Source organism: Diabrotica virgifera, chromosome 5 (genome assembly GCF_917563875.1).
Source record: "Diabrotica virgifera virgifera chromosome 5, PGI_DIABVI_V3a".
NCBI lineage: Eukaryota > Metazoa > Arthropoda > Insecta > Coleoptera > Chrysomelidae > Diabrotica > Diabrotica virgifera.
Window position 1 is genome coordinate 127,389,285 of NC_065447.1, and position 12,592 is coordinate 127,401,876.

The 12,592-nt window shown below is 34.0% G+C and overlaps 1 protein-coding gene across 1 annotated transcript in view; it reads left to right on the forward strand.

Annotated features, from left to right (window-relative positions):
* LOC114346228 (protein glass-like) overlaps nt 1-12,592 on the forward strand; it is an 898,758-nt gene that overhangs the window by 188,787 nt on the left and 697,379 nt on the right. The window lies entirely within an intron of this gene.

Below are 12,592 nucleotides of genomic sequence, written 5' to 3' on the forward strand. Positions count from 1 at the left end.
CTTGCTGTGCTGTGGCGCTCACTTCTGTCACGTAAGCAGTCGCGCGTAGAACAAAATCTAACAATACGAATTTAAAACAAAGTTCAATTTTATAATATTTTTGTTTGCTTGTTATGTGAAAAATATCTATTTCTAACAATTTTAAAACTAATAATTGGATCCCACCAAAGCCATAAATTCCACAAAAAAAAATAAAAATGAAATTAAAAAATAAAAAAAATCCTACGCATTACTACAATCTTCTTCGAGGCACTTACAAGTGGAAAGTTATGTTGCAAAATTTTTCATTAAGTTATCACGGAAAATGATGGATTTTTCTAACGGCGCGACTGCTCCCGGGTTAAAACGGGCCCCATTTGACCATGATTTTCAAGGTCATATTCAAACGTAGATATATCCACTCTATTCATGGTTGCGTTGTTGAATTTTACCTTGATCATGACATTCTTGATCGTATCAAGGTAATGAGAAGTTTTATTCAAAAGGGGCAATATTTTTGACTCTGAAAAAGATTATATAAATATTCATTCGTCGAATAGGACCCTAAAAATAAAGGTGAATATTCCTTTAAATGCAGCGATTATCAATTGTCAGTTTCGTAAATCAACATTGATTTCTCCTTTTTCTTCTTCTTCAGCATGTTTGCATTCACTCCTGGACAAAGGCCTACCCATGAGCTCTCCACTCTTCTCTGTTTTGTGCTATTTGGTGCCAGTTTCTCCCTACTTGGGCTTTAATGTCGTCTAGTCGCCATTTCGTCATTTCGCCATTTCGTCGAGGGCGGCTTCGCACGCCCTCTTTTCGTATAGATATGTTCTCAGATGTACTCCCAACATAGCTCATTCGATGGCTCCCGAACGTTGATTTACTCAATATCAAACCTTATTGTTATTTTCTTTTAGATAACGTATTGTTTCCTATGTGTAGTTTATTTGAATTGAATTTTTAGATTTAAATCAATCAGATGCTACCTACCAATAATTATTAAGCTCATATTTCTACCTACGTATGCAGATGACACTGCTATCCTGGCATCCCACACAGATCCATCAACGGCGTCAAGAAATCTTCAATCAAACCTAAATAGAATTCAGCAATGGATGAAAGTATTATTTATTAAGCGCAACAGGCCTTGTAGGCCTAGGGCTAAAATGTTTACATTTCTGATTACATAAATAATATAGTAAATAACTTAATATAACTTACATAACTTATAAATTTTATTTAAATACACTTCAGTCTTTTTATACACTCCTTCACAACCTCTCTCCATCTCCTTCTGTCCAATGCTAGTTCTTTCCATCTCTCCAAGTTACTTTTCTTCAAGTCTTCATATACACTGTCCTTCCATATTTTCCTTGGCCTGCCTTTCCTCCTCTTTTGTATTGGTCTTCGTGAAAGTACCATTTTTGGCATTCGTTTACTTCCCATTCTCTCTATGTGCCCCAAGTATCGTATTCTCTGTGCTTTGATTGTCGTCGTAATCGTTGGCTCTTGATATAGTTCTTCCAATTCTTTATTGGTTCTTCTTCTCCACTGACCTATTTTCACACCTCCATATATTGCTCTTTGCATTTTTCTCTCCCATCTTTCTAACAGGTCTGTTTCTGACTTTTTGAGCACCCATGTTTCGCTTGCGTATGTTACTGTAGGTCTGATAACAGTCTTATAAATTCTTATTTTTGTTTTTCTTGATACGTATTTGGATTTCAATAATGTGCGTAATGCTCCATATTTTTTATTTCCTTTAGCTATTCTTGCCTTTATCTCCCATTCTTCATGACCATTTTCATCTATTTTGGCTCCCAGGTAAATAATTTCTTTGGCTCTTTTAAACGAGTATGTTTTTTCTCCATCTATTTGTAGTATGATGTTATTCTCTTTTTCTTTTTGGATCTCTCCCATTATCATATACTTTGTCTCTTCTTCATTTATTTTAAGTCCAAATATTTTGGCTTCTGTTATTATGTTTTTCATTAACTTTTGTAGTTCTTTTTTGCTTGTTGCTAATAGCGTCAGATCATCTGCAAATGCTATGCATTGGTGGCCGTTTTTAAATATCGTTTCTTGCATGTTTATTCTGCTTTTCCTGATTATTCCTTCCAATGTTAGATTGAATGCCATTATTGATAGTGGGTCTCCTTGTCGTAATCCTTCCTTGGTTTCAAACTTTTTGGATGTATACCCTTTCCAAGCTATTTCGTTTGTTGTGTTTTCCATCGTCATCTTTATCATCCTGACAATTTTACTTGGTATCCCCAATTCTTTCATCAGTTCGTACATCTGCTGTCTATTTACTGTGTCGTAAGCCTGCTTAAAGTCTATGAACAAAGCATATAGTACTGTTTTATGTTCGTAACAGGTAGTCTGTATTTCTTTTAAGGCAAATATTTGGTCAGTCGTTGATCTGTTGTTTCTAAAACCTGCCTGGTATTCCCCCAGTATTTTTTCCGAATAATGACTTAGCCTTTTTCTTATACTTTTTGCCAAGATTTTGTAAACTATTTCTAATAGTGCGATGCCTCTGTAGTTTTCGCATAGCATTCTATCACCTTTTTTATGTATAGGGCATATTCTTGCTATGGTCCACTCTTCTGGCATTTTTTCTACTTCCCATATTCTTTTTATCAGATCATATATCTCTTTCTGTAGTCTTTTCCCTCCTGATTTTATCATTTCGGCCGATATTTCTGTTATTCCTGGGCTTTTGTTATTTTTCAAGCTCTTTATTTCGTTCTTTATTTCTTGTTCTGTGGGTATTTCTATTGCTATCTGATCATCTTCAATTTCATGGTTTGTTTCCTTTTGTACTTCGCTGTTATTTAGCAGTTCTGTGAAATAGTTTTGCCAGTTTTCCATTATTTTTTCAGGCTCATTTAGCAACATCCCTTTATCATCTCTCATATATGGGTTGTTTTTTTGATATCCTCTTTCCATGTCTTTTGCTTCCTGGTAGAATGATCTTATTTCTTTTTTTTTGAAATTTTTCTTCTATTTCTTTCAGTTTGTTCTCGTTGTATTTTCTCTTTTTGCTTCTACATTTTCTTTTCATGATTTTTCTCAATTCTCTGTATTCTTCTCTAGTGCTTTCTTCGTCATTTGTGAGATTTTTGAGTCTTACTTTTCTTATTGCTTCTGCTACTTCTTGACATTCTTCATCATACCAATCTTTTGTTTTGTGTTTTCTTTTGGTTTTCGCTAGGATTGCTTTACTTGTGTCCAAGATTGCTTCTTTGATATTTTGCCATTGTTTGTCTGGGCTTGACGTTTCTTGTTCCCTGATTAGTCTGTTGGTTATTCCCTGTTCATACTTCTTCTGTGTGTTGTTATCTTTTAGTAGTCCTATGTTAAATTGTTTTCCAATTTTTTCTGTTGTTTTATTGTTTCGCTTTATGTTATGCTCGATTTTATATTCTGCTCTCACCAGGTAGTGGTCAGAGTTACAGTCCGCTCCTCTCATGCTCTTTACATTTATTACATTGTTTGCATGCTTCTTCTCTATTAAAATATGGTCTATCTGATTTACTGTCTTCTTATCAGGGGAAATCCACGTTCCTTTATATATATCTTTTCGGCGTAATTGTGTGCTTCGTATCACCATTTGCCTTTCTGTTGCAAAGCCTATTATTCTTTGGCCATTATCGTTCGACACCTCATGCTTACTATATTTCCCTATTATGTGTTCGTATATATTCTCTCTTCCTACTTTGGCGTTGCAGTCTCCAATTATTATTTTGATGTCAAACCCTGGTAATTTATCATATTCTCTTTCCAATTGCTCGTAGAATTCATCTTTTTCTTCTTCTGTGGCATCTTCAATCGGTGCGTGTACATTTATTATACTTATGTTTCGTTTGTCCCCTTTTAATCTTATTGTGCATAGTCTATCTGATATTGGTTGGAATGCCATTACTCTTTCCTTCCATTTTCGCTGTATTATAAAACCTGTTCCTAACCTTCTGGTTTTTCCCCCGCTTTTAAAAAATACCACGTCTTCTATTTCTACTATTGTTTCCAATTGTTTTGTCTCTTGTAAAGCTATTATTTCTACATTATATCTTTTAATTTCTCTAATTAATTCTTTGAGTTTTCCTGTTTCGTATGTGCCTCTTACATTCCATGTACCCAAGTTGACTTTAGTTTTCTTTTTGTTATCTTTACTTATTGCCTTGTCCATTGCCTGCGTCGTTTCCGTCTTATTTATCTCTGTTGCAAACTGTATCTTGTCATTTTTCGGCTTTTCTTTTTTATTGTTGTCTTGATTTGTTTTATTTCCATAGTTCGTAATCCTATTCTTTGCATTTTTCGTCGTCATTTGTTTCCTTTCATTGCTATTGCTTAGTTTTTTGCTTTGGTCTCTACCACCAACGTTTGGTTCATTCCATCCCAGCGCCATATTTCATGATCGGCATATATTTTCTTATACCCTACTTTCACTTTTCTCCCTTCCTTTCTTAGTTCTTGCGCTTTTTGTCTGACACGTTTCTGTACAATTCTGTCGTTCTTTGATAGGTCATCGTTGATATAAACTAGACCTTCTTCTCGATTTCTCAATTTGGTTTTGTTTCGTATGATTTTTCTTTTATCTTCTTCCATTTCAAGCTCAACCAGACATACTTTTTCTCCTAACTTCAGAGCCTTCTCTATTTGTACATCTACTTCTAATTCTGCCTGCATAAAATTTTTCATTGCATGTTTTAGGATATCTGGCCCATTTGTATCTATGTTCAATCCCTGTATAATTATATTTTTCCGCCTTTTTTGATTTTCTAAACTTTCAAGCCGTTCTTCTATTTGATAAACTGCCTGTTTTAGTTTCGTGTTTTCTTCTCTTAATGTTACATTCTCCTGGCGTAGCTCTTATTTCATCTCTATATTCTTTCTGCTCTCTACGCATCTCGCTAAGTTCTCTTGATTGTTCCTCGATTTTTAGACTTACTCCTGCCATCATTTCTATAATTTTTTGTAAATTCTCCTCCATTTTCTCCTTTCTGTAGGAGGGAGATCTGCTTATTTTTCGACTTTTGTTAAAAGCCCGTTCCAATTCTTCCTCTTTTCTCTTCTTGTCGTTTTCGTCTGTCGTGGTACCGTCACTTTCTGTTCGAAATAACAGCTCTTCGTATTTTTTATCTTCCCTGCTCATTACAACTGGTTCGTTTTACTGCGATAAAGGTCTCGTTCGGACTATCTCCGCGGAAACTTAACCTTTCTCAGTATAGCGTCTTACTTTTTTTTCTTTTTTTTTTTTGATAAAATTATATTGAGCAGTATATACTATTTCGCTCCTCCCTACTTACAGGACTTCCCTGTCGACTTGGCAACACCGCGTTCCAATCAAACAAGAATCCACTTCGAATATCGTAATATCGATGACGTTTTATTTGTTTATGTGTTACGCTTACCTTTGATTTTTTGCCAATTTGGAGCACAATTTCAATATTTAGTTTATTATTTTTCGTTCAGCGCGAAGATTACTCACTTAACTTCACACTTTATGCGTTTGCTGTAATTGATTTACTCTGCATTTCGCGAAAAACGGGTTTAATGCAGGAGCAAAATACAATTAATATTCACACACTCAGCGCAACGTTGCCAAAAACCATGGATGAAAGTGTGGCGCATCAAATCTAATGGAACTAAGTCAATACATGTTACATTCACGCTACGTAGAGCAACATGCACCCCTGTATATATTGATAATTGTTTAATTCCTCAATCCGAGGACGCTAAATATCTTAACATGAACATGGAACGACGTCTAACTTGGAAAAAACATATTTTTAACAAACGAAAACAGCTTGGACTTAAATTGAGAAATATGCATTGGCTCATTGGACGCAATTCAAAACTATCTTTGGATAACAAAATTTTACTCTATAAGTCCATCCTCAAGCCCATATGGACTTATGGGATTCAGCTATGGGGCACTGCTAGCGTCTCCAATACAAACATCTTACAGAGATTCCAAAACAAGGTGCTGCGTGCCATAGTCAATGCGCCATACTATGTATCCAACGAGGTGATTCAACACGACATCCCCCTAGAATCCGTGAAAGAAGCCATACAACGTTTTAGTGCTAAATACTGTGAACGAGTGCTAGTGCATCCTAATGCGTTTGCTCGACAACTAAATGTGCGGGACGTCTTTGAAGTGCGTAGACTAAAACGGCGATTGCCGTCCGACTTGTCCAACTGAACATAATAAGTGTATTCAAACTATTAAAATTTTAATCTTAGAATTGTAAAGAGGTTACTCATTGGAGTAACTCTCTATATGTCTGTATTTTTTACCATAACAAATGCTTAATGCCCAATGGGCAGATTGTTGTACTCAATAGAGTTAATAAAAAAAATGTTCCTACCAAAATTATTTCGCCGCAGGAGGGTCATGAGAATAAAAATTTTCATGACCTTGATACGATCAAGAATGTCATAGTCAAGGTCAAATTCAAGGTCGGTATCGTTAAGCCGTAGAAAAATCCTAAACTTTTATTACATTACTTTGGAATCTATAACCCATTAACCAAATAACCTTGACCAAGATTTTCAAGGTCATATTCAAACGTAGATATATCCACTCTATTCATTGTTGCAGTTAGAAACATAGATTCCCACTCGAATAAGAACGCGTGACCTTGCCATAACCTTGAAGATCAAGTTCAAGGTCAAATTAAAAGTAGTCATTGGATAGCTAGGAAAAAGTCCTAGACTACTAGTACTTTTCTTTGGTCCTAACCTCTACATGGTGCCAGATAACCAGTAACTCCGGAAATTTAAATACCCAGTAAAGCTTATAATTTTCCGAGTTTGTACGTCTATATCTTAAAAATCCTCCATCAGATCGAGATCTGCAGACTAATTTCCCAAATTATGAACTAAATACACTGGGACCTGATTTCTAACAGGTTTGTGCGGGCTACTTTGTCGGACAAGAGATCGACAATCTTTATTAATTAAATATAACTACTTTAAATTTAAAATTAAGAATTATTTTGTAATAACAAAAAAATCCTGCTAGAGTGACATCTTGCGGGTGTCGGATTCTACTATTTTGTTATTACAAAACTCTTAATTTTCAATTTAAAGTACTCATAATGTAATTAATAAAGAATGTCGATTTCTTGCCCGACAAATTTACAGCCGCGTTTCGACGTTTTGCCCGACAAAATTTCAATTCAGGTTTATCTTAATTAAATAGTTTGTACTTATTTTGGGGACTTTTCTATCAAGGCTGATGATGGAATTAGTGGAATTCCGAAAACGTTCTGTTCTGTGTAGTAACCATTTTTAGAGATTTTTTAAATATACCTTTTACAAAGGAATCTATTATTTTTTGTGATTTATGGTAAACAGCCAGCTAGAGGAATTTATTTTTCTAGTGGATTTTTTATATTATGTAGGGTTTATTATGAATAATACAAGGTGCAATTTTAAAACTATGTATAATGTTTTCCAAGAAGTTAAATAAAAAACCAATATATTAACACTTAGGTTAGAAAAATTACGTCTGTATTTACGTTTAATTTACAAAATATACCATTATATTAAGCGTTATAGATTATTAATTATTTCAAAATTTTATGTAGGTAATGTTTTGACGAAAATTAAACATAATTTCAAAACTGCACCTTGTATTATTCATATCAGACCCAACATAATCATATATACTTTTTGAGATGAGGTTGTTATAAGTAGCTTTTAAAAATATAAAGTATAATATTACAGGGTGTGTCAATAAAAATAAAATGATTAACTATGCTAGACTTGCGTGAATCACCCTGTAGATTTAAATTTATATTTGAAAGGCGTACGTTGAAGGGGTAGGCCCAAAATCTTGGTCCAATGATAATTAAATGCATTCATTTTTTTAATCCGTTTTTGAGAAAACTAATGAGTATTTTTGAAAAGTTTAAACGCAGAATGAAAGATTACATTATTACCGAGGGCCCAAAGTCCCCAATAATTTCTATAATGTTTATTTTAATAAGTTACAGGAGTGAAAAAAGAGAAAATTTCAAATTCAAAATATCAATTCAATTCAAAATAAACTTTTTGTTTAGTCTAAGGGTCTTTCGGTCCTCGGTAATAATGTAATCTGTCATTCTGCGATTAAATTTTTCAAAAATATTTATTAGTTTTCTCAGGATTCGAAAAAAATGAATTCATTTAGATAGCATTGGACCAAGATCTTGCGCCTACTCCCTTAAATTTAAAAGTTGACGTGTCCCAGCCACAGAAATAATCATATTCCATATGTGGTTTCCACCGTGTATATAAGTATACCGGGTGGTTCATCTTATTCGCCTCGGTGTCTGTACGGAAAACCACTTAATATTTAAAAAAAATTTCTTCACAGAAATATACACGACTATTAATACTACAATCTAAAAATAATGTGAATTATACAGGGTGCTCCAAAAAAGGGTGGTATATCAAAGTTATATTTTTTCTTATGGAATACCCTATATCTGATGACATCATTGAATTGAACTTAAAAAATAAGCTGTACTTTCATAAGGGTTCCCTATACCTAAATACAGGGTGTTTTGATTTATTTAGATTTTTATAAAAATGTAAGGTTTTAGAAAAAAATAAATATCTACGAATCTAAGAATCAGTAACAAATTCTTTCTCGGATCTTAATAATAGACTATTTAGCAAACTTAAACAGATGCTTACTGCAACAAAGTTTCTTACAGGGTGGTCAAAATATGAGATTGTTCTATTAACAAATTCAAGCTGTAATAACTTACTTATTTTAAATAGGACACCCTGTATCTTACTAGTCTATCGCATAGAAAATTTACTTAGCTTTCAATTTGTATTATGGTTTCCTATACCTATCTTTTTACAGGGTGGTCAAAATATTAGATTGTTCTATTAACAAATTCAAGCTGTAATAACTTACTTATTTTAAATGGAATACCCTGTTTCTTACTAGTCTGTCGCGTAGAAAATTTATTTAGCTTTCGATTATTATTAGGGTCTCCTATACCTATCCCCCTTCATTTGATAAATATTTAAAGATTTCCTAATTTGTAAGCTTTAAAAATTAGAATTAAGTAAATATGTCGTGGTTATGTACAACACACCAACCACACCGGCAATATACTTAGACAAGATACTGTCATTAATAAAATTTTCATTTTTATCATGTAATCACACAGTGTTGTATTATTTTACTTGATTTTGGCCTAAATGTCACATTGAATAATATGTTTATATTAAACTGCATACCCTATATTAGATGCCGTATTCTGGAAGATATTTAAATTATATTTCATTCCGTATAATTATTTTCCATATCTTAAACCAACGGTTATTAAGTAAATTTAAGAACACCACTTTTTGTTTGATTCTTTGAATCGCAATTACAAACAATTAAATGCACGGTCCAGGACATTAAGGCGCGGCCACATAGGCGCGGCCGTTTAGGCGCGGCCGTTTAGGCGCAGGGACATTTAGGCGCAGGGACATTTAGGCGCAAGGACATTTAGGCGCAGGGACATTTAGGCGCAGGGACACTTGGGCGCAGATACATTAAGTTAAGAGGGGTATTCAGAAGTGGAACTTGTAGAATGAATATACCTACTTAAAATATAATAATATAAGGTATGCAGGTAAACAAAATTTGTATATAATCCGGCTCTGCCCGAAAAGGTGTAAACTTTTGGGACATTTTATGGCCAGAGGGATTATACAAGTATAATATTTCCCCGAAAAAAAAAACCACTTAGTTTCTTTTGTCCTCTAAAAGAAACAATCCCACAATAAACATTGTATATTTTTTTTTCTTAGAAGGCAATATACAGTTTAAATATTTACAACCCCCATCAGTAGATTACAATGGTACTTACAGGTAATTAGCATCGTGATTGGCCGCCGTAGGATTATTACAGGTATATAAATACTATAATAAATACAGGTAAACATGCTCTCATTTAGTTACTAGTGTGCTAGCTTTCTGACAGTATAGCTGTTTGTGATATTTTTTGTGATTATTGTGGTGTTTTGTGAAAAATGGAAGTAGTTTCGCAGAAAGGAAACAAGAAATTTCATAGCAATGGTTATTGTTATATTTTTGATAGACTTAGTGCATGTGAAACAAAACAATTTTGGCGATGTGAGCAAAAAAACAACGGTTGTAAAAAACGTATTCATACATTGGAAAATGTGATTGTGAAGGAAATTCATCAACATTCACATGATAGTAATGCGGCTAAGGTTGAGGCTGATGTTGTGCGTACAAAAATGAGAATACGTGCTGAAGAAACAATGGAACAAACATCTCAAATTATTAATACTTGTCTAAATGAAGTTAACTTGTCGCAAGCCGCCCAAGCAGCTTTACCTAAAAGTACATCGTTGAAGAAAATGATACGAAGAAAGAGGAATCTAATAAATGCCGCACCTCCAGTTCCTCTACGGATAGAAAACTTGATTATTCCCGAAGAATATAGAACCTATTCAACAAATGGAGCGGCAGAAAATTTTTTGCTAGCCGATAGCGGTCCAGACGCAGACAGAATTTTAATATTTGGCCGAGCAAAGAATATCGATGAGGTGAGATATTTTGAAAAACTGTTAAGGTTTCGTCTCTTAATGGGACTATCCTTTTGTCTTTTGTCGGGAGGTAAATTAAAAATTAAAAAATTACCTTTATATTTAAAAAAAAATGAAAAAATGACAGGAGTAAAGTGTGCTTTGGAATGGTCAAATTTCTACCGTTTTTTTGAAATATCTTGGTAATTATTAAATATTTTTAAAAAACTTTAGTATAAAAAATGTAGGTTATAAAGAGAAGTAACTTTTGTTTGTTTAACATTTTTTACGAGATAGGTACACTTTTGTCCTTTTTTTCAATATGCGTGAGCTCATGTGTTGGACCACATCAGATTTTTTCTACTTAAGTTATTTTAAAATATTTAATAATTAAGAAGATATTTCAAAAAAACTTAAAAATTACACGAGTAAGTGCGCTAAAAATTATAAAAGTGGACTTATCTCGTAAACCTCACTATATATACTTCGTATATGCGTGAGCTAATTATATGGCACGAGTTTGTCAAGTACCACACCAATTAGTGTTTATTTTGTTACAGATATTGGTACCATCGCAGCATTGGTTTGTGGATGGCACATTTTCAACGGCACCGCCTTTTTTTTCACAAATATATGTAATAATGGCCAAAAGATTTGGTGGAGTTCATCCTGTAGCATATGCATTATTGCCAAACAAACAAGGTGTCACTTATAGAAGAATGATAGAGTTGCTCAAAAACATAGGGACAAATTTAAATCCAAATAAAATTTCTTGCGATTTTGAATTGGCAGCCATAAATGCCTTTCGAGATGCATTTCCAAATGCTCAGATGCTGGGTTGTTTGTTCCACCTTACGAAAAACTTAAGAAAACATTTGGGCGAATGTGGTTTGATGGGTCGTTATAATAATGATGCTGATTTTGCTCTGCACGCGCGTATGATAACGTCGTTAGCGTTTATTCCAGTACATGATTTGGATAACGCCATTGAGGAATTATCCCATTCATTGCCTCCAGAATTAGAACCGTTGCTGCAGTGGTTTGAAGATACCTATGTTGGACGTCCAAATCGCCGCGGGAATGGAAGGCGGCCTGCCATTTTTGGCCCAGAATTATGGTCCGTTCACAATCGTGTTTTGTCTGACACAGACAGAACAAATAATCATGCCGAGGCGGCACATAGGCGACTACAAATAGAATTAAGTATGAATCATCCTAGTATTTGGAAATTGATTGATGGCTTAAAAACAGTACAGCGAGGTAGGGACATGTTTTTTGAGCAACTGGTTGCTGGTAATGAACCTCCAACGAAAAGATCCAAATATACTCTTGCCGACGTAAGAATAAAGAATCTTGTACGAGACTACGAAAATAGAAACATTATTGAATTTCTTAGGGGCATCTCTCATAATTACGAGATGAACGCATAATAGTACTGTTATTATCATTATTTTAAATATTATTATTGCTACAATAGATTGTTATTAATTATTAATTAGGTTTTACTAAGTGCGGATTACTCTTGCTATGTACATACCTATACGAATAGTTTGTGTTGAATATGATTGTGACCTTTATTGTATAGAATAATAATAAACTTGTGCTTGAAATGAACTAATTCTACTTTATTATTCAATAATTTTCCTAATGTATCTGCGCCTAAATGTCCTTGCGCCTAAATGTCCTTGCGCCTAAATGTCCCTGCGCCTAAATGTCCCTGCGCCTAAATGTCCCTGCGCCTAAACGGCCGCGCCTAAACGGTCGCGCCTATGTGGCCGCGCCCTAATGTCCGGCTCCGTTAAATGCAATGGCTACTATGACGAAAACGAGCCTATTGTACAAAAATATGTAAAAATGGGTATTTACAGAATAACATGGGAATTTATATTTACAGAATAACATGTGAATTGAGAATATTTACATGGAATTGAAGAGATTTTAAATATCTTCCATTATAAAGAATAGAATGTCGAGTATGTCATCTAAAATAAGAACACTCTGTGTCATTAAATGATAAAAATGTGAATTTTATTAACGAAAGTATCTTGAC